Genomic DNA, 26,173 nt, shown 5'->3' on the forward strand with positions numbered 1-26,173 from the left:
TTTTTTTTTTTTTTTTTTTTTTTTTTTTTGGGTACCAGGGATTGAACTCGGGTCCTTGTGCTTGTGAGGCAGGTGTCGGAACCACTGAGCCAAATCCCCGGCCCTTCACTTTTTTTTTTACAAAACTTACATTTTAACATCATTCATTGTATCACTGCCATGAATAGGTGGCAGGGATATAGGCATTAGTCCCTCAGATTAGGTTCACCTTTATGAGTCTCGAAGTTGAAGAAGAAATATAAACTCAAGGCCTAACTTCAACACTGTGTGGTAAGAACCATGACAGAGACAAAGGGTACCCTGGGCGACAGGAAGGGCCATTAATCGGCAGACTTCACAAGGTCCTGGCTAGGACGAGTCTTTGGCTGCACTTTCTGGCCTCTTTGCTCTCTGACTTGGCTCTTCCACTCTGGTTTTCAGCACCAGTGTTTGTATTATTCCCCATTCTACACCTCAGTTCCCAAATCTGGCTGAATATAAATCAGGCTACAACAAGCTCAAAAGCTCTGAGGATATGAATTTTCAACTCCCCCACACCACCCAATGATTCCATTCTGTGGTGAGTTTTGGAAACTATATTCTTATACATTCCACCAAATGAATGTGACACATAGGTAGCTTGGGGACCACTGGGATCCTTGATTCTGTTCTGAAATTCATAATCTCTATCCTCATTCATGCACAGTCCTTAACTCTAGCTCTATATAACAGACCAGTGCGGTAAAGAAAGAAAGGCAGGTCATCATCATGTATATGAGTCTCGAGAATCACTAACATTCAGGATAAAAAGCAAAATAGAAGACTTGTGGGAAGAGAAACAAAGAAATCAATGTTTAAGGAAGGCAAAGAGTTCTAAGAAAGGTGGATTATCAGAAATTCCACTTAAAACTGATTAGGAAGTGGACGTGTATTTGTCCTAGGGTCTGCCTAAGGCACAGATCTGCCATTCTGCAAGTTCCAGGTAGAACCCACTGTGAAGCGTACTCCCTTCGACTACGCCATGCAATGGCCCTGATATAATCATTAAGCCATGTGGAGCTCCCAATGATCCTGTGGATTGTCACTATTATTCCACTTTAAAGATGAGAAGTCGAAACACAAAAGGGTGCGTTAATTTCCTCCAGTTCAGGGAGCCAAAAGGTGAAAGGGAGTTTGAACGGTTAACAGTCTGATTCCCAACTCTGTTGAATCCTGGAGCAGTAAGTCATGCACTTGATGATCTTAGAGAAGAGTGGGAAAATAAGACAGATCAAGAGGGGTTAACAATTTAAATCGATCCTCTAACAATTTGCTTTTTACATTAAAGATAGGCAAAAACAGCTTAAAAGTATTTAGGCTAACTTCCAATTTTGGTGTGATATGCACCTCACAAAGTGAAAATGCAGATTGCAGTGTAAATGAAATGCCATTGTCAAATCTGCCTGAAAAGTTGATACTTTGTGATTGGAAAACCTGTCACATCTTGCTTGTGAATACACTACTACCATAGTCAAATGATAAGATTGAACTGACCCCTTCTAGTAATGACAGCTGGAAAGTGATGACTTCACCCAGCCCCCCTGTGCTGGCAGAAGTTGTACTGTCATGCAAAATTTTTATTTCCTGCAAATCAATCCAGGGCAGTGCTTTCCCAGGGACCCTTAAGCCCTGCAACTGCATCTCTGGAATAAATGGACTGAGGCCAGCTAAAGAGCCACAGTGCTTCACTGTCAGATGGCTTAGCTAGTTAAATAAAATTCATTTTTCTCACTTCAAGAAACAACAACAAAAAAACACCCTAAATCTGGTTAATATTTTATGTGTCAATTTTATTTGAGTTTTTGATCACTAAAGTTATTATGACAGTAGAAACACTGAAAAACATTTATTAGAGACAGCTACACGTTTTTTATTATAGTTAATGCTTTGCACTGCACTCATACAATACAGTTTCCTTACTTGAAATAATTCATGAAGACTAAAGAAAACAGTCCAGGTAATTAATTCAATTCTTGTGTATGGATTTCACATGGCTCAACTGAAAGCAAACGGCAAGATAAAACTGGCAGTTTTATCTTCTCTTTCAAAACCATCTGTTTCTCAAATAAAATGCTGATACAGCTACCACTCACCAGTAAAAAATTTGAAAAATCTAAGACATTTAACTTTATTTGTTCAAGAATATTTTTCTTTGGAGAACCTAGTATGAGCAAAGGGAAAATTAAAATGAGATGTATGTCTAGGGTTTTAAAAAGACCAATTCTGAGCATGAAGTCAGATAACCTTCTACAAGCATGGAAAAGTGGACTAGCACAAAGTAAGATCTGTTTCAATATTTAACAATAGCCAAAGAACTATGCATAATTTAATACTTGTTTCATTGCGCAGAAATGTGTATTGTGTTATGTCTATAAAAGAAAGCCTATCTTTCAATCCAGGAAAAGGCTCCCTTTCCCTTAATATCTCAACAAAAGATATGGAATCCTGTTTATTTGTTATTTCTTTCAGGAAGATGCTCCTCTTTTCAGTGTAACACAGTCTTTCATGTTGTGGCCCATCTTAACAGCCTCTCCTCTTACTGCCCCCACTTTAAACTTGACTTTCTAGCAATTCTGCACTGCTTATAGTTCCCCTTCAAAATCTGGTGCTATGCGTATCTTGTTATCTCCAACAATATGACTCTCCCCTCCTTCTTCCCTTGGAAACAGTTTTGGAAAGTCTACACTTCCCCTCCACTCGCCCTCAAAAAGAACAAGGAATGGCACGCTCCTCACCACTGTGTTAGTGTGTGGAGCCCACTTCACCTACAAAGCAATGCTGACACCTTTATATAACCCCACCCCAAAGCAGCTCTTTCACTTCATCTCTGAGACAGACAGGCTTCTGTTATTTCCATTGTTTTAGTGAGCATGCTGTATCACAAGGAATTCATTTACATGCCACAGCAGCAAAATAATGCCTCCCAAACATCCACACACCCAGAACCTGTGAATATGTTACACAAAATGGGGAGATTTCTGGATGACCTGGATAAACTCAGTGTACTCATGAGGGCCATTATGTCACTGGATGGAATTCCGGAAGCTTCCTCTGAAGAAAAGATGAGGGCTTCAACTTGGCCCAGATGAGCTCCTGATGCATTGTTGTAGAAGAGCTTCAGGAAGTGACAGTGAGAAGCACAGGCTGACATTATGCAGAGTTTGAAAATAAGAGAAAGGGAGGGAGGGTCTCTGGTTTGGGGAGTAGAAGGAGGCACAGCTCTGATGGAAAAGACCAGGCCAGTCCACCACCAAAAAGAAGGGAGCAGCTCTTACAAAGTTGCTGAGGTGGGTTTGGGTTCGGCTGATCATCTCAGTTCTGGGTTTGAAGGGAAGCTCTGGAGGAGTCTTCACCACCTAAGGGGACGAGCTGGTCTCTGTGAGATGACTGTTCCTGCTTCAGGGGCAGTGTCAGTTTTGCACAAGCTTTGTTGGACTCCGAGGTGACCACAGGGGTGAGGCAACGACTGGAGACTTCTAGGTTCCCATTTCAGGAAGTAAAACCTGGCTGTTGAACATCTCTGTACATCACCTATCTTCAAGTCCGCTGTCTTGAATGGGTTTGAGATAGACTGTGTAAATTTAGGGCTAACCAATCTTGCATTACCAATTTTTTTGACAGATACTCCTGAAGTGATCACTATACCTTTATGTAAAGCTGAGTAGGGATCTGATTCAAAATTTTAAGACCATAAAGGAGGTAGATGCAAAAGGCAAAAGGCAAAGAGCTCAAGTTTTGTCCTACCTACTATTGTGTATTTGTAGGCTCAAGTCACTGTTTTTAGCAAAAGCAGCTTTTAAGTCCCCGACTGCTTCAGAATAAAACATAAATCAAGCATTTAATGAGTAACAGGTTAAAGGCCAGGGGTTGTTTGACCTCTGCTCCTCAACAGGAGCAGAATATCTACCTTATTCACGGAGCTGCTAGGGCAAAGGTATCCTGGCCTCGATGATGCACTTGGTCTTTGAGGTTGATAAGATTGTTTGGGAGAGTGTAGGGTAAGGGGAGAATTCATATCATGCTTTTAATGGGTAACAGGTCCCGAGTCAAGGCTCAAAACTGCACCTGCCCTCTGTCTCTGTGGTGGTCTCTAGCTGTTCTTTTACTTGGGGAAGAAGCGGGGAGAAGAGACAAAGAACAAAATCAAACATGTGGCGAATGAAAGACTCAGCTGGCCAAGGCTGGCTTTGAAGTGCGAAGAGTCCTGAGCCAGGGACTGCAGCAGCCTCCAGACAGGGGTGTCTGCTTTCCAGCTGGCCTGGGCTGCACAGAGTGAAGAAGTGTCTTGGGCCACATGTGAAATATACACTGTAATATAGAAAAAGAAGATGGCAGAGTACAGCTAGCAGCACTCCTGAGTCCTTCAGAGGTTGCTTCCCAGATCTGCAGGTATTTAAACCCAGGAATGAAAGAAAAACCCAAGGTGAGCAACTTAAAAGAGGAGTCCACAAGACAACATCCCGTATCCCGGGTGTCTGGAGGAAAAAGCAGTTCATTTTTCAGTCCCAGCACCACCTATTGATCGGCTCTGGTGACAGTATCATTTTGGGAAGGTCCTAAGTCCCAGAGGGAGGAAGATGAGGGGAGAGGCAGAAGCCCAGTGGAAAGCTGGCAGCAGTCTGCAGCAATCCAGGGCAGCAAAGCAAACCCAGGGCGGCAAAGGTACGAGCTCAGGCGGTGAGGAGCTCAGCAAGAGCTGTGGTCGGTGGGAGAAGAACAATGCAGGAGCGGAGGGGATCAGAGGTCAGGCCAGGAGATGAGGCACTGCAGAAAACAAATATGGGAATCCTAGACAGAGACAGAGAGGCCACCAGCACCGAAGAGACGGAAGGAAACTATGTGTCCAACTGGGAGAGTAGTTAAATAGAAAAAAAATTTAAAAATTGGCACTGGACTCGCAATGCAAGGTCCCAAGTTTGATTCCTGGTACCAAAAAATTAAATGAATAAAAAAGAAAGAAAGAAATTGGCACTGGAAAGGAATGAAATGAAAGGATTCAGGAAATACTTTGCAATAACAACTCTCGATGGCAGTGGTCTTTGTTTCTCTATCAAAAGACACAAACTGAAACAAGAGCATTCTTCATAGAACTAGAAAAAACAACCGTAAAATTTATAGAGATCCACAATAATAAAACCTATCCCAAGCAACAAGAGCAAGCCAAGAAGCATCACAATCTTAGATTTCAAATTACACTACAAAGCTACAGTGCCAAGAACAGCACAGTTCTGGCACAGAAACAGACATATGGGTCAACGGAACGGAACTGAGGAAGCTGAATGAGTCCCAGGGACATTATACATCCGTTCAGCTGTTCAGTGAACAACATATGCTGGAGAAAAGATATTCTCTTCACCAAATGGTGCTGGGAAGACTGGATATCCACATGCAGAAGAACAAATCTGCACCCGTATTTTTTACCCTTTACTAAAATAAAATCAGAATGGATCTAAGTCCAAGATATATGAAAAACAGGAATATTTAATCTCCTTGAAGATCACATAGCTAAAACCCTTGAAGATATTAGGGTAGGCCAGGACTTTCTGAACCATCCCGGGTGCAAAAGTAATAACACAAAGAATCATACATGGGATTATATCAAATTAAAAAGCTTCAACAGCAAAAGAAACAACCAACCAAGTCAGTAAACAATGTCCAAATTGGAAAAAAATTTGTCATTAGTCTGAACAGAGAATTAATCGCTAGAACATGTTAATGTTTTTAAAAAAAATTAGGCCCTCCTCAAATAAAAGACCCAAACACAATCAAATACCCAATCAAAATCCTGTATAGGCAAATGAGGTGGGGAAGACATTTTTCAAAAGAAGTACAAATGGTCAGTGAAAAACAAATGTTCAGCATATTTCAACAGAAGAGGAAGACAAATCAAACCACAGAGAGTTATCAAGAACTCTAAACTAGTAAATACTGGTGAAGTGGTAGGGAAAACAAACATTTCTACATTAATGGTGAGAACGTAAACCAGAAGAACCACTATGGAAACCAGTATGGAGATTTCTCAAATATGGTAACAACAGAAATTCCATTTGATCCAGCTACAGTGTTTCTGGGTACTTCTCCCAAAGAGTTAAAGACATTGTACCAATAGAGGCATACCCATGCTTATTATAGCAGCACAACTTACAACATTTTAGAGGTGGCTTATGTGTCCATCAACAGAAAAGCAAAGAAAATGCGGTATCCATGCACAGTGGAGGGCTATTTATCACAAAGGATAGATTTTCATCACCTGGAGAGAAATGAATCCACCTTGAGACCATAACGCTAGTTAAAATAAACCGGACACAGACGATTAAATATCTCATCATCTCTCTTACATGTGATACCCAAAATATAAATAATTGAAAAGAGCAAAGTAAAAGATAAATGATAGATAACAGGAAGGCCTATTTTTCTTAGAGATGAGGAAGGGGTCTAGGAGTGGGGAAGCAATCGGGAGGAGAGGGGCAAGGGATGCAACAAGGATTAGGATGTGACACGGGTATGCACTGTTCCCAGTGATGAATGTGTGCACGGCAAACACAGACTGACAAACATGTATCACATAGTCAGCACATGTGAGTAGCAAAACTATCCTCGCTCATTAAATTCTTTCATAAAATAGCCTAACCCCGAGTTTAAGAAGTAAGAAAGCTTACATGTCTGCCTAATAACAATAAATGCCTGTCTTCACAGGCACATCCACAAGTAGGTAGTCTGAAAATATGATGTGATTAAAAGTACGACTGTGAATGTTTACATTTTAAAATGTTTATGACAATAAAGTACACGTTACTATTAATCTCCCTCAAAAGACTCTCTCTTGCCTTGAGCACGCTTATCCCCTCATTCCTGTAACTTTCTAAAGCTGTCCTGGAAGTCCTCAGCCATGAGCATCTTTAATTGTGCTACTGTGGCTGCCTTGAAGTCCTGAATCAAAATGTTTACCTTTTGGGGTTATTTTGACTTTTGAGAAGACCCAGAAGCCACAGAGTGCTGGGTCTGGTGAACATGGTGGACGAAGATGCACCGTAATGTTTTTATTTGATAAGAATTGCCGAAGATGATTGATCATGAGGTCAGAAAACACAGTGTACATTTAAATTTTAAAAACTGATTACAGTAAAAGACACATTGCCAGGAGTCTCCCTCGAACTACTCTACCTTTCTTGGAATACACTTACTATTCTTGGCAATGTGTCTTTTATTATATATTTTTAAAAATTTTAAACATTTGCTGTATTTTGCGACCACTCATTGTACTGTGGTGGGTAATCTCTGTGATTTTCACCAATTCACACAAGCACATGTAATGCCTGGTATATGTGGGTTTCTACTGGACCTGGACCGACAGAGTTACACAGCACTGCACCCTCCCCTCCAGAACTCTCCTGTTGCTCACACAGGCTGTCATCAAGCACTATGCAACTGAGTCATGCAAAATATCTCTGAAAAATCCCACAAAAATGTTAAAAGTGTATCACGTTGTGGGGTCACACTACAAGGTACCTTGGGTTATATGTGGCCCATGGGTCACAGGCTGGAGAAGCCTGCTCCATATGCTACAAAGAAAGCAAACAGGCCTCTCACCTCCATCCTGAGCCTCTATAAAGAAATTCACCCTCCAAGCCCTAGTTTGGTTCCCTGAAATCTACTTTGGATTTCTCACCACTGGAGGAATTGTGTGATAATGAATTTGTGTTACTTTAGCCAACAGATTTGAGGTAATTCATTACAGTAGCAATAGGAAGCTAATACATATGACCATATCTCCTTCTGGATTCATAAATAGCTCCTATGGGGAAGAAATGACTTAGTTCATTGTTCTATTCCTATTACCTACAGTAATGTCTATTGTATACATGACAGTTACTCAAATAGTTGCAAATTTTTAAAAAATTGTCAATATTATTTTGAACTCATCTTTATGAAAATACAAAAGGGGATCAATTTTGGCAGTTTAATCATTTTAGACCGATTTCAACTTGGACTGGAGGCAAGTTAATGGACTCCTAGAATTACACTGATGTGAAAAATGACACATTACCAACACTAACTCAGCATCGAACTTCTAATGTCAAGATCAGTAGGAGTTTACCATAGAAGAAAGGGAGGAAATAGCCCACACTAGTGAGGGAAAACTACCTATCAAATTGCCTGGTACCAAATGCCATCTCTACCACCAACAAGCTGTGATTGGAGAAAATTATTGTTTTTGGTCTTCAAAGTTCCATTTTGTGATCCATAAAATGACAGCAGAGAAGAAAATAAAGAACAGAGAGAGGAAAAAAATTTACCCTCAAGGGAATATGGGAAATATCTATCTATCTATCTATCTATCTATCTATCTATCTATCTATCTATCTATGAATTATATGCATAAGGAATTATATATAATATCCAAATATTATAATATAATTTATAGATCCAGAGTAGATTAGTATAGAATCAATACAACTCAACTTTGATTATATCCACATATGGGTTATAAGTGACAACCATAATTTTAGAAAGATTTCAATGTGGAGTGTGATATTTATGTAAAGTTTTTGAAGGAGAGGAATTTTAAGCACGCTCGAGGAATGAATGCATCGTGTTGGAGAGACTTACAAAGGGCCGCACTCAGCTGTAAGAAAGCTACGTCTGGAGGAGGAGCCATGACAGCGCTTAGAGGAATTGAGCTTGTTATCAGGAGCTGGCGTGGGACTTACGAAGTCCCTAAGTCCTCTGTAAAAGTCACAGAACTGCCGTGTGTTTATGGGGCTAAAAGTGCAGAGGCAACAGGAAAGTGAGAGCAAATGAACCAACAAGAAGGCTGCGGGCAAATTTCAGATAACAGGATGATGAGTGGCGACTGAGGCCGTGGCACTGAGAGAGGATGTAGCAATTCCAGAACATATCTGGAGAGGTGAAAGGCAGGGCACGGCACCAGGCTTCGTCCTCTAATGGCAGCAATACCTCATGCAGAAAATGAGGCCCATCCAGGAGCTCATCTCAGGCGGAACTATGACCCGCACATCGGACACGGTAAGATTAATGGAAATGCAAATGAGACTCCTTAAGCTCTGACCTCAAATCAAAGAATACAGTGGTATCACGGCCTTGGGATTGTTTGTTTTTCTGCTAGTCTGAGTAGCTTCCTGAATATATGGGATGGTAAATCACCCTGTATTATATCAAAAATGCCAAATCTCCTACTGAAAGGATGTATCTAGTCACAAAAACAGTTTTTAAATAGTTTTCAGAATCAGTTGAAATAATTCACCCTACATGAACACAGATCATAAAAGATCCAGTCATACACTTAGATGTAACAGTTATAAGAAGAACATCCGCCTCCCTGCAGCGGGCAAAGGGAAACAGACATAAAACAGTGAGGCTGCTTTTTAATGGACAGCGTTTTAGGCAGTGCTGAAATATGCACGTTTAGGAAACACTGGAAACGCCCTTCCAAAAAATGATTTTTCTTGACTGCGGTGACAAAGCAGTGAATCTGTACTAGGCACCACAGCCACGGATTATTGGATAATCACATGTCGTCTCAGAATAAACAAATTTCTCGATCAATATTGATTTAAGAAGAGACTCGAAGCAAACGAGAATATGAATTGAGTTTGAAGGTTACCACCTAGGGTTTTCTAAGATTTCTTTCTAGCATATTTGTATTTTATTGCTCAACATAAGTCACTCAAAAATAAAAAGAAATAAACAAGAAGAAAATAAAACACCCATGACATCCTTTAATTACATTAGAGCAATCCCCTGTTTTCTTCTCGTTTCATAGATTACATATTTAATTACCCCACTAGCCCCTCCTCCCCATCTCCTGAAAATATAAGAACAATTTTACAACCAGAGTTGAAAATGAATAGCATTTTTACTCAATCTAAATATTAAAATAAGTGACTTCACCTTGTCATTGTGTATGTCAAGTTCAGCCAATGCAATAGCAAATGAGTAAGGACGGAAAAATAATAGTTTTCACCATTATATAAATACAAAAATTAATCTCTGGATAGAAGAAGAAAATTGTCTTTAAAGTTATAGTTGAGTAAAAGACTTTCTTTTAAACTTAAGAACAAGCACTAGGAGAGAAATACAGTAAGAATTTGACAGTTTAACAGAAATGTATAAAGCAGTTTTGTAGCTAATGATAGCATCTCCCCTGCTTTCTCATATCATCCACCAGTTATTGATGAGAAAAAATTAAACTGCTAAGCAAATCTATTGCCACAACTCAAAAAGATGGAAGATAATAATTGCTCACAAACATCCCTATCCCTGGGTCTGAAGTATAAAAAAGAAAACATGTGTAGACACATAATCTCTGCCCACAATGCACCACAAGACAATAAAAACTATAAGTAGAGTGTACTGATAAGTAGAGTATACTATTAGAATCTGTACCACATGGCTGCCTCTACTTGTGGAATAATAGAGGAAGAAATTGTAGTAAATATCTTTTCACCAATGAGTCAGGCCAGTCATGCAAAATACAAATAGAGGAAATAGCGGGTGGCAGGTACGTACAAAGCCTACTGCATGACCTAATCCAAGCTGTGTAAAACAGTTGGGGAGAGGGAGACAGAGGGAGGATAGCTCAAGGCTGTGTGCTGGGGTATGTGCTGTTACTTTAATCACTTGGAATCGCTGAGGGCTTGTTTCACTCCCTTATGGAAGCTTATCACCTTTGACAAAGTAAAAGATTCAACAGCCTGGATTTGATACTCGTACACCCTAGGAACGAACATATGTGAAGCAGAAATGCTCATGTATTTTTTTCTCACAAGCGGAATTTTCCAGAGACTGAACATATTATGAGCTCATTGTCAAAAGAAAAGTTTAGGCTCATCTCTTCTATATTCTGGATGCCTTTGCAAAAGGGAGAGAAAGACTCAAGAAATCTGGTACCCAAAACATATTTGCCTCATGCCGCCATGATGGTAATTGTCTTTGCCACTTTCCAGTTGGTAGGACAAAGTATCTGACACCTACAACTTAGGGAAAGAGAGATTTATTTTGGTTAACAGTTGTGGTTCATGATTTGTTGACTCCAGTGCAGAAATGGGAAGGCGGAGGAGAATGTTGAAGGAAAATGTGCTCAAGCTGATAGCCAAGAAGCAGAGGGAAAAGAGAAGAACTGGGGGACAGGAATACACCCTTCTTGATCATGCCTTCTGTGATGACTTCCAATAAAACCCACCTCATATTCAGCCACTGAACTCCTCAACAGATGAATCCACTAGAGTATCCTGTGATCACCTGCCAAACACATGAGGCTCTGAGGGAACCTTTTAGATCCAGAGCATAGCAGGAATGGTACAGAACTGTGAAGACCAGCCCACAACTAAAGTTTCATCTCTTGGCTCTAATTTGAAAATTATGGTAGGTGTCCTTCTGTCTCTTTTCTCTGTCTCAGTCTGTATCCTTCTCTCTGAAAAAAATTAAAATTTGGATATAAAACTTAAAAGCCATCTATGTAAAAGTACAGAAAATTAACAATAACAGCCAAAATGTAATGAAAGTGAGAACTGGGAGAGAGACAGATACTACAGTTTTAAAGATGACAACTAATCTAGCAAATTCAAGGATTGAGGAGGACAGAAGACACAGTCTAGAGGCTGCCCCAGATGAGGAGTGAAACAAATTGTCTCTTAAAAATTTGGAACTGCAAAGGGCTATACCCTCAGAATTAAGCCCATCCACCAGTAAAAAAGTTAACTTGGCACTAGGGAGAAAGACAGGAGAGGAAAGGTCCTCACTTGAATTTTCAGTGTGTTTGAAATGGTCTGAAGTAGACCCTACCTGTAGGTGTGCCCAGGAAGCTGATGAACAGAAGGACCATTGTCGGAGTGCAACTTTACTCTAAGAATTATCACAAAGTATTTTATAGAGAAAATATGCAGCTTATATAAAAATTACATTCAGAAGCAAGACATCATGAAGGAAACAGCTTACAAACAATCTCGCAAAGTCTTCAGACAGTTAAATTAACCCTCAGATTACACAATAACTAGGCTCAATCTGTTATTCAAAAGTTAAAGACAAACTTGAAAACACATGGGAAGAACTATAAAAATTCATCTAGCAGACTTGAAAAAGAAATAAAGTGAATCTGGAAGTGAAAAATCACAATAAATGAAATGTAAAGTCTGATATCGAATTAGACATAGCTAAGGTAGCAATCAGAAAACTAGAATTAAATCCAAATAAATTATTCAGAACACAGCATAGAGAAACAGAGAAAGCAAACACTAAAAAATAGTGACTGTACTTAGGTGGGAGTTAGACTAACATGTCAAATCAGATCTTGAGAAAAAAAATAGAAAAAAATGGAGAGATATAATGAAGAAAAATTGCCAATGGAGATTTCCATATCAAAAGAAAATATGTTCAAGAAAAAGAGTGAAATAAAGATATTTTCATGCAAAATAGTTTGCCATCAGCAGGGCCTCACTAAAATATTTTGATCAAATATTACTGAAAAGAAAAAGTAAGACAGAGGGAAGCCTTTTGATGAAATAAGATGCGCAGACTGATAATTGACTACATAAAACAACAGTAATAGAGTCTTGTGGGGTTAAATAAAACTAGAGAAAATTATGGCAATAATAAAATGTAATGCAAGAGTTGCAAGTATGTAGGCTTCTTGCATTATGAAGAAAAGGGTGAAATATTAAAGAAGTTTAAACTTCTATCAATATGCATGCTTCAGTTTTAAAAGAGCAGAATCTCATATATAACTTACATGCTAACACTGGAAAGAAAATGAAAAGGAAAAATTGGTCTGTCCAAAATCAGTTAGAAATGAAATGAAAAATAAATGTGGAGTAATCAGGGCAACGAGGAAGCACAGCACAGGTGAAGTGTATTTCCATGGACCAGATGTGTTCCTCTTCCACTTCACATGTTGAATCCCTAACCCCTACCAATGTTATATTTGGAAGTGAAGGTACTGGAAGTTGTTCTGCATAGACAAGGTCATAAAGGTTGGTTCCCTCAATGAGGACACAACAAAAAGATGGCAGTCTTCAAGCCAAGAAGTGGGCACCCAATAGAAAAGGAATTTGCCAACATCCCGATCTTGGACTCTCCAGTCTCCCAAACTGCAAAAAATAAATTCCTGTCGTTTAAACCATCCAAATTATAACACTTTTAATAGCAAACTAAGGCATGCATAGGTTCAAATTTATTGACAAATACATTGCATATAAGTGAATAAAGTGTGCCTATAAAATATAAAACTTGTCATACTAGATGAAAAACAAAGTCCTACCTATTTCCAAAAACTAAGGATTAAAAAATCCTGAAGCAAATACCTGAAAATGATAAAACATGTAAATATTAACCTAAAGAAGTAGAAATTGGGCCGGGGATTTAGCTCAGCGGTTTGGTGGCCTGACCTGCAAGCGCAAGGACCCTAGTTCGATCCCCAATACCAAAAATAAAACAAAACAAAACGATACAGATAAAAAATCTGCAATCAGAGAAGAGTTTGACACATTTCAGTATTTTATCAAATACTATAATCTAAAAGATAAAAAATCAGAAGTCTACATTCTTTCCAATAAATGGTAATAGAATAAGGAATATCCTTAAAAAAGGAGGAGAAAGAGGAAGAGGAGGAGAGGAGGAGGAGAGGAGAGGAAGAAGACAGTGAGCTCACTCCACACACCTTATACACAAAAATCAACATCAGGTAGAAGAGTCTAAAGTGAAAGGTAAAATTGTAAAGCCCAGAGAGGGTTTATAAAGTAGAACACAGAAGATATCAGTCTGTTTTGGGTGGGGACAGAGGGAAGCTGTCTTTGCATTCATTGGAAGCATCAGGCTTTCTTCCTTCTTTCTTCCTTACTGGTGTCAATAAATGAGTTCTGATGTAAGAGGAACAAAGCACCCAAGGTCAGGTATCTCCATGAAGCTCCCAGGCCCATGAAGAGCTTCTGCTCCTGCAGATGAGGCTGAATGGTTTAGAAAGCCAAGAGCAACCAGTCTGAGAGAGTCCCACGGCAGTCTCTGAGATTCCTGCCTTCTCAGCAAAAGTTATTCATTATCATGAAAAATAAGTTTAGCTACAATGAAAATGAGTTTTGGTCACAAGAAGTTTCAATGGAGGAACATGACAACCAAGGATATTTGTAATATTCATAATATTAAAATGCTAATATTGAGGATATATAAAGAACTTAAAAAATCATCATAGAAAGGTAAGCAAAGGATTTGGATAGAAACTTTGGAGGAGAAAACTGTAATGATCAATAAATAATAAAGTAGTATTCAATCCCGCTATAAGAAAGGTATTACTTAAAACCACAAAGAGAAAATATTATACGACCCTAACAATGTATAAAAGGTGAAAAGCTTGAAGGTTATATGTTGAAAAAGATCAGTAGAAAGAACTCCTATGCACTGCTGGTGACAATAAACATTGGCAGGACCATTTTTGAAAAGCTTATCATGATTTGATCCCATAATATGTCACATATGCACAGAGATATATGAATAAATTCCATGGTTGCATCATTTGTAGTGCAGAATAAATGAAGGCAGTAATTATGGCACGGTCATATAATGGAATATTAAGATGTTACCTCTTTGCCGAAGGTCACCACTACCTTAAATTTTGTAATTTTTCATTTCCTTGTTTTTCTTATAGTTTACCACCTAAACAATGTAATTCAGTTTTTGCCATTTTACCTTTTAATAAATGGAATCACAGAATATATAGCTTTTATTTTCCTTTATAATTATGATGAAGTCACATCAAAGTATGTCTGTTCTCTCCCCACCCTATGTAAGTCTCTATCACGCCCCCGCCACACACACGGAAGAAAATAAAAGACTACATTCCCCAAACAAGTCCAAAATAAAATGCCAACACTACTTTAGAGACTCAAGAAGTCCAGGTTAAGAGGCTCAGCTCATTCAGTGAACCAAGCATTTCAGGGACTCTGCTACCATCTGGATCACAGCTACAAAGACATTTCTCTAACACCAAGTAATATTCTCACTATGTACAAGTCATCATATGCTTTTGTTTTTTGCCTGCCATCCCTATTACAATAGGGCCCTAAAGGGCCATGGCTTGTTCTGCTCACTATTAAGTATCCCAGTGCTCAGCACTGTAGTTTTAGACCCGAACCGATGCTGATTAAAGATGTTAGGAAGAAATAAAGAAAAGCATCCTAGGGCCGTCTTTACCAAGTTATATGTGCTGTTAGTTTATTCATTTTCTAACATAAGCTAGGGCCAGTAATGATTCAATATTTCTGTGCATGCAGCTATCAGCTAGAGCACATCACACAACTGACATGAAGTGAGCTGCACGCGTATTTTGAAAACCTAACAGCCAGCCAGATTTCCAACTTGCATTGTGAAAAGGCTTCACAATGATGAAGTCATGAGCCAGGATTAAAATGTAGATGCCTTAGCTTTCCAGCCAGGGCGGTTGCTTCAGGGACATTTCTGCCAGTAGTCATTCCCTCCTGCTCTGGCAGCTCCTCCGGCCTTAGGTTCTTAATGAAGGAATAGTACCAGGCAGGATGGAATCTATGTACAACACTTCTCCAAGGACTCCTCTTCTTCCACATTTTATTTGTCTCAAAGACATGCAAATTAATGCATTACCCTTCTGTCTCACACTGCTGTTTTTGAAATGAATAAAATATTTTTTATTCTAAATGTAAGTTAGTATTGAGATTTTAGAGCAAAGCTTTTACTTCTAAAGAGCACGTAGAAATCTTATTTATAAAATCACTGCAGTTGCCCATTTCTTTAGCCACCAACTCATCTGACCATTCCAATGCCACAGAAAAGTCTCAGAAGATTGAGTATGCATCCTTGAGGAAAGCTTTATAGAAACTCAACAGCTGAATGCAGGGATTACTTCAGAATTCTGAGCATAACTCAGGTTACACCCCATTCAGTGGCTCAGAAGTTTATGACTGATGGGATACCTGAATTAAGGCAGAAAGAAAAGATCATGAAATTAAAGGATCAGTCCATAGCCAAAGCAACTCTTGAGCTCTTAACTAAAATCTCGTAGGTCTCATCTCCCAGGAATGCTCCTGAATCTCTGAGATCCTTATTCTGACAGCTCTGCCAGCCAATCTTATATTTTCAAGTAAAAAGGGACCCTTCACTTTTGCCACACCAAGATGATTTCAGTTTAAGGATAATCCACTATGAGTTTCCATTAGAAGAACATTAAAGTAGAAGACAGAAATAATGCTTCATTATGTTTAAAATTGAGAACTATTTTGGAATGTCCCCTTTTTTCCTTCTTCATGGTATGAGTCATAAAGGAGAAGCTGGTAAGAGGTGCTTATTTTATTAAATAAACAGTGAAAAGTTTTTTCTTTTTTCAGTAACAGGGCCTTCAGTAACTCAGGACCTTATGCTTTCAAGGCAGGTACGGTGTCACTGAGCTTAAATCTCCAGCTTGGTGAAAACTTTCATATTATGATTTTTTTTGTTTAACCAACAAAAAATTCATACAAATTTCACAACAGATCGGTGGCCTGCCTTGCAAGCACAAGAACCAGAGTTCAATCCCCAGTACCAAAAAAAAATAAAAAATAAAAATAACAGAAGAAAACCAAGGCTGATTCACATGATGAAACAGAGTTCTTAACTAATGCAAAAGATAACCTTATGAAACAGTTATAAAACTGTTTTGTTGGGATTATAATATAAATGATGCCATAGACAGAGAGCTACACAAGATGTAGAAACTTTAAATTCTAGTCCTATCTTGGACTCAATAGGTAGCCTTGGAAACGTTACTATGATTTCTTCTTTTTCAACTTCAGTTGAAGAGTGAATATAATCCATACACTAGCTATGTCACAGCTGAGAAAATTAAATGAGATCATAATATGAAATCATTTCTAAATGTATGAGTTATGCTAATGAATGAGACAGTATTATAATTATCATTTTGCTATTATATGTTTTAAGAATGTATAAGAAATTCTTGACACATAATAGGTCTTAAATAAAAATTATTTGTTTTCCTTCCCTACTTTGCCCTTGAGAACCTAGATCAATTTTAATCCTCATACCACTGACACCATTCATTCTATCTTCATGCTGTTTTACCACCAAAAATCTAGAGAAAGGAAAGATCATCTGTATGCCTTCCTATCTTGGCCTTCACTTCTAAAGCCTTTTCAGCCTCTAATGTAACCCAAAGGGTTTCCACGTAGCTCAGCTGTGAGAGCTGTTGAACTCGAAAGCCTAGGAAGCTTGTATTACTCCTTGTTGGCGGACATTCCTTAAAATATGAACATAATACTGACCAGGAACTTCCTTTGAAGTTCATTTCAACTACAAAAAATATTCCCCTGCATACTGAATAGAACTGATTTTATTCCACTGGGAACTTGCTGTGAAATACTACCAGGGGCAAAGACATAAGATACAAGTATGGTGAAAAAGTTGCAGTGTAAACATGAATACACAAATGTGCAGCGGGTGTAATACACGAACGAACTCAGGGTGTGCACAAAGGAAAATAAAGGCTCTGGGAATGTGAGGTAAGGACCAGACCTTCACCGAAGAGGTGGCATGAAAGCCACATGGTGGATGACTGGTAAGAGGCCTCCTGAGTGGACGAAGGAGAACTTGGGCTGGAGAAATTCAGTGTGGAGGAAAGTGACATGCACAGAAGGAAGTGGGTAAATATTGTCACAGCTGGTATCAGCTGAGGACTCCTTCAGATCAGTGGTTGTACCTATTTTAGTGATTTGATATCAACCTTGCTCTCAAATCTCACTGGAAAAATAAGTATGATTCATTGTGTTATATTTGCACATTGCTTCTAGAAAACCTGCTCGAGAACTTCAGAACTTGGGAAAGTTTAGAAACACACCTTTAATATTTAATATGGCTTTTGCACTTAATCTGTTTCCAGTTCCATTTCTCTTTAGTGTCACTTAAACACGTGAATACACAGAAGAACACATGGCCCTGTACTACTGACTGCTTAAGAAAATTTTTACTCTACGGACTTTTATCTGAACCATAATTTCCAAACAGCATACAAAAAGAAAAATGAAACAAAATAGGTATGAGTTTGAGCATCTAAGCTTCTCTACTGGATATTTGAAAAATATTTGACCTGACATGAATATAGATAATATGTGAAGCACAGAGAAAGGTGAATAATTTATAAATACTTGGTCAGTATTCATGCCTATTTGGTAGGTTTAAATCAACCATAGCTATTTCTGGGCTAATGCTATACTTTACATATTTGAGATTGTTGCACGAAAGCCAAGTTTTGCTTTGCATTAGTATTTTTTCAAGTTTTATAAAGGTATACTCACTAAATAAAATTTTCATGTTTTTAAAGTGTAAAATGTGTTGCTTTATACACATGTATGTTGTGAAAAGACTGGCATAACCAAGTTAATTTATCTATCACCTCCCATGTTTACCATGTTATGTCTGCAGTGAGAACACTTGGTAATATTCATGGCATATTTGACAGATTTAAATTATCTTTAGGGGGGCTGGGGATTTAGCTCAGTGGTTCTGCCACCTGCCTCGCAAGCACAAGGTCCCAAGTTCAATCCCTGGTACCAATAAATAAATAAATAAATCATCTTTAGCTATTATTGTGATAATGCTGTGCTTCATTTATTTAAGGTTCAGTTTAATATGTTTGCTTTACAAATAGCCAAATTTTGCATTGCATTATTATTTTAATTATTTTTCAGGTTTATTGAAATATAATTGGCAAATAAAATTTTATACATTTAAAGTATAACAATGTGATAACAATGTTCAAATATAATTCAAAATGACTGTAACAACCAAACTAATTTCACATGCTTGCAATTTTTTCTTCTGGAAAAGATACTTGACAATTTACTCCCTTATTAATTTCTAAGTATATGATATAATATCACTAGCTGAAGTCACCATATTGTAATTTACATCCTCAGAATTTATTCATATTTTTAGAGTGGAATTTACTTTATTTTTAATTAATATTATCTTAAATTCACCAATCATAATTCTATGATTTGGGGGAGATTAAAGTTTGACAAATAATTAATGAAAAATAGAATTGATATGAGCTCTAACTTCTCATAGTAATATCTGTTATTCAAAAGTTGGTAAAATAGCATCTCCTTACAAAATCTGACATTGGAAAACTGTAATGTTGAGAAATGGGACCAAAAAATAATCAATGAAAGAGCCATAGGTGATGAAATGATGTAAGTGAAACATAATGAATTTTTAATGATGATTAAAATTCCTAATAATTCCTGAAGGAGAATCAAGAATTGGTATGGAATAATTAATTGTTGTTTACAATGCAGTGATTATATTGAGAAAACAACAGTGATTCCTAGGAAGGTATGCTCTACACTATCCCATGATAGAAATTTCTAGTTTGATTACTTTATCTGTGAAAAATTTAAATATTTCCAAATAGAAGTAGATTTTTAACTTCATAACAATAATTTTATACATTAAGTCACTATTTCAACTAAAAATCAAAATATATTTCTGTTTTGACAATTACAATAAAATGTAGTTATATTATTTCATCGATATTAAAACTTTCTTTTCTAATTACTGAGGAAATGAGCTAAGTTTTTGTTCTAAAAAGACAAAGATAAAGCATTGATAAAATACACAATGCAGATGAAACAGAATAACCTTTTTGGGGGGAGAGTACTGGGAATCGAACTCAGAACCCTGCACTGGCCAGGCAGGTGCGGCACCACTGAGTTATATCCTAAGCCCACAATAACTATATTTATAAGATTCCAGTTGAGGTTTCCTATTGTTTGACCTTGTTACTTACTTCTAGCTCATATTGCCAAGCCCTAGTAGAATGTCTCATATAAAGCAATCCACTTTTTCTAAGCAGGCTTTCAGCTACCAAGACACTATTTATGTTTTAAAATCACTATTTGTGTAGGTTGGAGTTTTCCACTCAAACTACTTGTAATGAAATAAGTTCTTCTTCAATGAATGGAAAATTATATACTATAATGCTCTATCCTGGGGCTTTCAGCCAGGCCTGGCAAAGAACATCAGAGCTCTTAAAATTAATATGATAGGGGCCGGGGATTCAGCTCAGCGGTTTGGTGGCCTGCCTTGCAAGCACAAGGACCTGAGTTCAATCCCCAGTACCAAAAAAAAAAAAAAAAAAAAAAATTAATGTGATAAACTACCCTTCAGTTCTAACATAAAAGAAATAATTTCTGGGGTCTTTGTATTCACATGATGTAATATGAGCTTATTTCCATCTGAAATAACTACCTTAGAGAGAGGAGCATAACCTTGATGATTTATTTATTGGAGCTTCTTTTACATAAAACAATTCTATTTTTTATAACCCCTTTTCTCTCCCCACTCAGGTTTGGAGAGCCCATTTATTTCCCATACATGTTTACTTTTGAAAAGATGGCCATAGGTTTGTGCATATAAATCCGTAGAGATAACCTCTTCCACATAATTTATATATAAGTATTCCTGACCACTTTATGCTTACTTATTCTGTTTCTACCCTACATGAAAACAAACCAAACTGAGATAAAAAGCAAGCTAAAGAAGTAGAAACAAATGGATGAGGACTCTGGTCAACATGCAAATGTACCTGAGGTGTCCTCCATCACTGATTGGAAAAATAAGGTAAGGACCCATTTTGTATAATAATCATTCTTGCCATCAGATAACCAAAGCTGGAGGACACTTGTTAACTCTTTTAGTGGAACTTTAAGACTATTGTAAAAGCCTGGGTACAACCAAAACACACAGAGTGAAAGTGTAACAGCAAAAGAGCACGTTGCTGAAAAAGCACAGATTCTAAGACCTGAACCTGGTCCTGGCTTAGCTCTAAGAACTTGAGTTTTATACTCCTACTCTCTGAAAAAAATAGGATTAAGGTATCCCATTCCCCCAAACGACAGCATTTGTTAAGTCCTGCATAAGAGGGGATTGAATACAAATGTTGACCACTGTCAATGATAAGGAGAGAAAGGCCTTTCTGGGGGAGGATCAGCCTCTCTAGACTATGCTGAATCAGAGTGAAGAATAAGCAGTGAGCTAGGAAGTTGATCCCAAAGGCTGCAGAGAAGTAGCACAATTCCGGGGGCAGAAACCAGAGCAACACTACTAGAGCACCTACTACTCGATTACATATACATATACGTATACATATACATATACATATACACACACACACACACACATATATATATATATATATATGCATATATACAGGTTGCACTCAGCATACTGAACAAAATCCATAGGTGTGTGTGTTACTTCATATGTGAGCACCAACAGGAGGCCGTGCAGCACCATCACTGGGAAAGGAGTTTGATTCACCATCAGAATGGGAGTTAAGTAGGTAAGTGAGAAGAATTTTGAATGTCAGAGGGAGAAAGGTAGAAATGGCAGGGGAAATGTAATCTCGTTTATGAAACAGGAAATGGAGCATTTAATAAATCTCAAATGAACATAGCTTGTCCTCACAAACTGCTTAGACTTACAGAAGTTTTGTTTCAGTGTGTTGATTGCTTGCGCAGATGCATGCAGTACAGGGAAGAGCTAACCAAGAAGCAGGTTGGGAAAGAGGCATGAGTAGAAGTGGGACGGTGGCCTCTGACTGATAGGGAGAAATGGTTTCTGTTTCCCTGTTGGGTTTTGTGGCCACAAAGCACAGCAAGAGGCCGAATCCAGCTGTAATCAAATACCTCAAACTTTCCCTCCATTTATCTATGTGTAGCAAGGATATGTATGAAAAATTATAGGTTCTACCCCAAGTCCAAAGCAGTGAATCAAAGTTCTTTATATATGAAAAACAAGAAATAGTTTGTCTTAAAACAACACAGTTTACATCAGATCATTACTGTGTGATCTGTGTGCAACTGTGCAAGTTATTTAACCTCACTATGACTCCATTTTCTCATCTAACAATGCACAGAGCCTCAAGAAGTTGTTGGGTAGATTATATGGGTTCATGTTTGGAAAACCGCAAGGAAAAAATAGTATCCACCACAAAGCAGGATGAAGAAATAGTGTCTAATCATACAACTAGTCTACTATTGTGCTTGTCCTTATTTCAACACAGCCAGAGGCCCAGGCAGCCTTCTACAGTGCATAATATTCAGCCTTCCTGATAATCAAGAAAATTAAAATATAAAAGGCATTTGGGGAATCAAATCAAATCTATTCCTAAGTAGCCACCTTACTTTTCTGAATAATTTTGAAGTTAGGCAGATAGTTCAAACTATTTCAAGAACAAATCATTTATTTATTTATTTATTTATTTATTTATTTATTTATTTATTTATTTTCAGTAACTTAAACCAAATTACCAAAAGCTAAAATAAAGGAGCTCATTGAAATAAAATTATATATTATAATTTGCCCTGTCTTCTAAAGGCTTTTGTTCACACAGATGAGGAAAAGCTGTTGCCATATTCTGTGCCAACAGACAAGTGTATCCTACCTGGGAAAAGAAGCCAGACAGGATTGCCATGGGATATAAAAAAAGCTCAAAGGTAAGGAAAGAGCACTTGCCCAGTGAATGTCAAATTTACATATCACATTTTGCCTAAAGAAATGTCTTTTCCCTTTAATTTATATTTGTTCCTGGAGCTTCTTCTAGGCCTTCTCAGTTTCCATGTGGAGTTCAATCCATTTAAGCAATAATTTTCAATGGTTCTAACTCTAGGTAACACTGATACCATGATTGAGAGGGGGAAAAAGTCAAGAGAAATTAAAATTATAGAAGAATATTTGACCCTGAATTTTTGGCAATGAGGACATTCAACAGAAAATAAAATTTAATCCAAGTCAAATTAGATTAGGTAAATATTATCGTGAAAAAAATGAAACAGGAATTTTAAGAATGCAAGTAATGAACCTTTTTGAAGCAGGTTGAGAAATACTCAAAAAGGTACAAGGATCATTTAATGTTGGTCACCCAAAAGCAGCGCAATTTGACTTGGGAGAAATAACAATTTGAGAAATAATAAATGGAAAATAGAATTGACCCCAGCTACACATCTTATAGTAATCTCTATCAGTCAAAATTTGATAAAATAATGTCTTCTCATAAAATCTAACATTAAGAAACTATAATAATCAATGTAAGCTGCAAGTGATAAGGTGATGTGGATGAAATATAATGTAGCAAATCTTTAGTAATGATGCAGTAAAAATTTTAGTCCAATTAAAATAAACACAGTAGAATAAAAGGTTAAAATCATAAATAGTTTAACACTGCTATATTAAAAATTAAAGAATCAAATGAACTAACATTTCACTCCAAAAGACCCCAAGAAATCTTTACTGATCTAAATATATTAATTATGTATGTCTGAAATAAAAATTGGAACTTATAAACAGACTTACAGTATCTTTATATTTAACTTGAGTCAAGATTCCAGAATTAAACGGTGGGGGTGAAACTAGCCAATCTACATGACAGCTCTCTGTCTAGTAGGCTAATTTATTTGCTTTTGTGATTCTGATATTGAAGTACCAAATAAGCTAGCCTTGATTAAATTAGTAAATGAAATAAATATTATGAACAAAGGAATATGAAATCACTAGTATTTGTGCTCTGAGGTTTTAAGCAGCAGTAGGTTATTCACTCAGATAACTGTTTGATTTCAAGAACAGAAGCCATAGCTGGAAACAGGGCAGAGCCGAGCAATGGCTGCAGCATGGAAACCAGGTAGGAGGCACCAAGAGAAAAAGGGCAGTGGCTTGAATGAAGTCATGCAGTGGAGATGGTGGCATGTGGAATTGTTTACGAGAAGGGAAGATAGGCACAAAAGCAGGTTTGGTGAGACACAAAGTTGAACAAACAATCAGGCAGGAGACAGGAGACAGAAATGTAAGGTTTAACAGCATTATTCAAGGTACTGAACATATCGAACCAGAAGCCTTCCAGGAAAGTCAGAAAGAGGAAATTCCTCCAGAGGGCTCTTCAACAATCAGACTGCACATTAGAAACTGGGTGGAGAAGTAGGCGTCAGAGAGACAGAAGGAAAACCAGGACAGTATAGAAGCAAAGAAGGTGTTTTCAAAAATAGATTGTGACTATGTTAAGTGCTTCAAAGACATTAAGGGAGTAAGGAGAATCCTTTGTTAGAGAATTCTTCATTAGAACAGCCAAATATAAAGGTATAGGGAAAGTGGGAAGGGTAGGGGAAACAGGTAATAAGGGAAAATAAAAAAATGTGAGAAAATGAAAAAATGGAAATAAAGTGTTTGTAAATAGGGAGGGTAGGAAGAGGTGAAGGGAGGGCAGGGACAAAGGCAAAAAATGAGAACCAAGAGCTATCATGTAAAGGTACAAGATCCGACTGATGAATGTAACTGTACTGTATACCTCAAATTTACCAGTAAACTCAATGAGAGAAAAAGAAGATGAGTTTATGGAATTAAAATTAGTGAAAAAACCAAACTACTTTGTGGGGGAAAAAAAGAACAGCCAAATAAATATCTTTGAAAACTTGGATAAAAAGCTATCACACAAAGTACTACAGACAAAATAATATAGCAGTTGGCATTGGCTAATGACAGAACATGAGAAAAGAAAGTAGAGTCACTCATGTAACCAATTCTTTAAAGAAATGGGATGGTGTCTGGAGGATGATGAGGGAGTTAATGGAGAGTTTCTGTTTCCTTAATTCAAGTGTCTGGGATTAAGTCCTGTTTATAAACATAGACAGAAATCATGTCAGAAGAACAAGGATTCACCGCAACATCAAGGCCCATGACATGGCAGCACTGATGGAGGTCCCAGCCTCAGAAGGGATGAGGATAAACCTTGAGTGGTCACAAATGGGAATTCATCACTGGGCACCCTGTACTCATCCTCTTTGAAAGAGGAGACCGTTGAAGAATGTTTTCTGTAGGCTAACTACAGCAGTACACCAATTTTCTTAACCTCACTCACGTTGTCAGCACAGATAAACTCTTTACAGGAAATGTAAGAACTGAGGAAGTGGTTCAAGAGAGACAAAGATGGTACAATCCACACAACCCCAATCCCCAACAACAGGAGGGAGCACACTTAGAATCTGGGAGTGTTTCCTCCCCGTGGGGACATGCTTCTGAGGGATGCAAAATCAACAATTCCTGGGTGGTGATTCAGCCGTGACTGGAGTTCCTTATGGCTACCTTTTCTGGGAGAATGGGAATTGCACAGGCTTTCAAGGTCATAGGTTGTGTTGGACTTTTCTTTCTTCTTTGAATCCTGTCCAAGCACAAGCAACACTCTGTGGTCATTCTGTCCTTGGACTATTTCATATCAGAAGCAGAGTGCTTATTCCTCCTTGGCTCATTTGTCTCCAACCCTTGTCAGGAAGACGAAGAATTTATTATGAGCCTAATTATTTAATCCTTATGGAGAAAAGAAAGGTTCATGAATAAAAACATGACTCAGATTACACTAAGCATGGAAAACTTATTTTGATTCATGATACATTTTCAAGCAGAATAATTCATTGATTTCTGATGGGTCTAAAGGGTCAGTGTCTACTTTTTTCTAAGGTGTACTCTTCAATATTTCACCTCAACCCTGCTGTTAGAAAATCACGAATGGAAATTTACAAAGTAGCCTCTACAAAAATTATATTGCTTGCCTGTCTACCTTGTAGGATCATATTCTATCAAGTTACAAAGTTTGTTTGAAAGAATTCTGACACTGAAAATTCTAACTGTAAGAAAAATAAATGAATCTAAAAGGTAAATTAAAGTGTTTTTTTTAAAGAGCCAATAAAGCGGGTTTTAAAATGAAGGCAGTGAAACACACATGAAGTAATATTTTTTTAAATTTTAATTGACAAAATGATAATTATATATTTTTATGGGGTGCAATGTGAGGTTTTGGAGGTTTTGTTTGTTTGTTCTACATTCTTGGCACTTTTTATTTTAAGATAAGTCCTCAATAAATTAATAGGTTGCCAAAACAGAGCTCAAACGTGCAATCCTCCTGCCTCATCCTCCAAGAGTGCTGGGCTTATAGGCGTGCACCACCACATCAGGAGACAGTGCAAAGTTTTATCTATGAATTCATTGTAAGTTATTTATTGAGTCAAGTTAATCAACATCTACTACCTCAACACGGTGACCACAGTTTAGAATGACATATATTTCAAAATTGCTA

General features: G+C 37.6%; 1 protein-coding gene and 1 long non-coding RNA gene across 17 annotated transcripts in view; one reads left to right on the forward strand and one right to left on the reverse strand.

Moving 5' to 3' along the window:
- The window catches only part of Slc44a5 (solute carrier family 44 member 5), a 405,160-nt gene that overhangs the window by 118,500 nt on the left and 260,487 nt on the right, over nt 1–26,173 (reverse strand). The window lies entirely within an intron of this gene.
- On the forward strand, nt 20,199–25,046 carry LOC104848933. Its single transcript, XR_776602.2, has 3 exons — nt 20,199–20,673; nt 22,448–22,550; nt 24,699–25,046. It is a non-coding gene; the product is annotated as an uncharacterized LOC104848933 (long non-coding RNA).

Source organism: Fukomys damarensis, unplaced genomic scaffold (assembly GCF_012274545.1).
Source record: "Fukomys damarensis isolate Sample0158 unplaced genomic scaffold, DMR_v1.0_HiC HiC_scaffold_33, whole genome shotgun sequence".
Classification (NCBI taxonomy): Eukaryota; Metazoa; Chordata; class Mammalia; order Rodentia; family Bathyergidae; genus Fukomys; species Fukomys damarensis.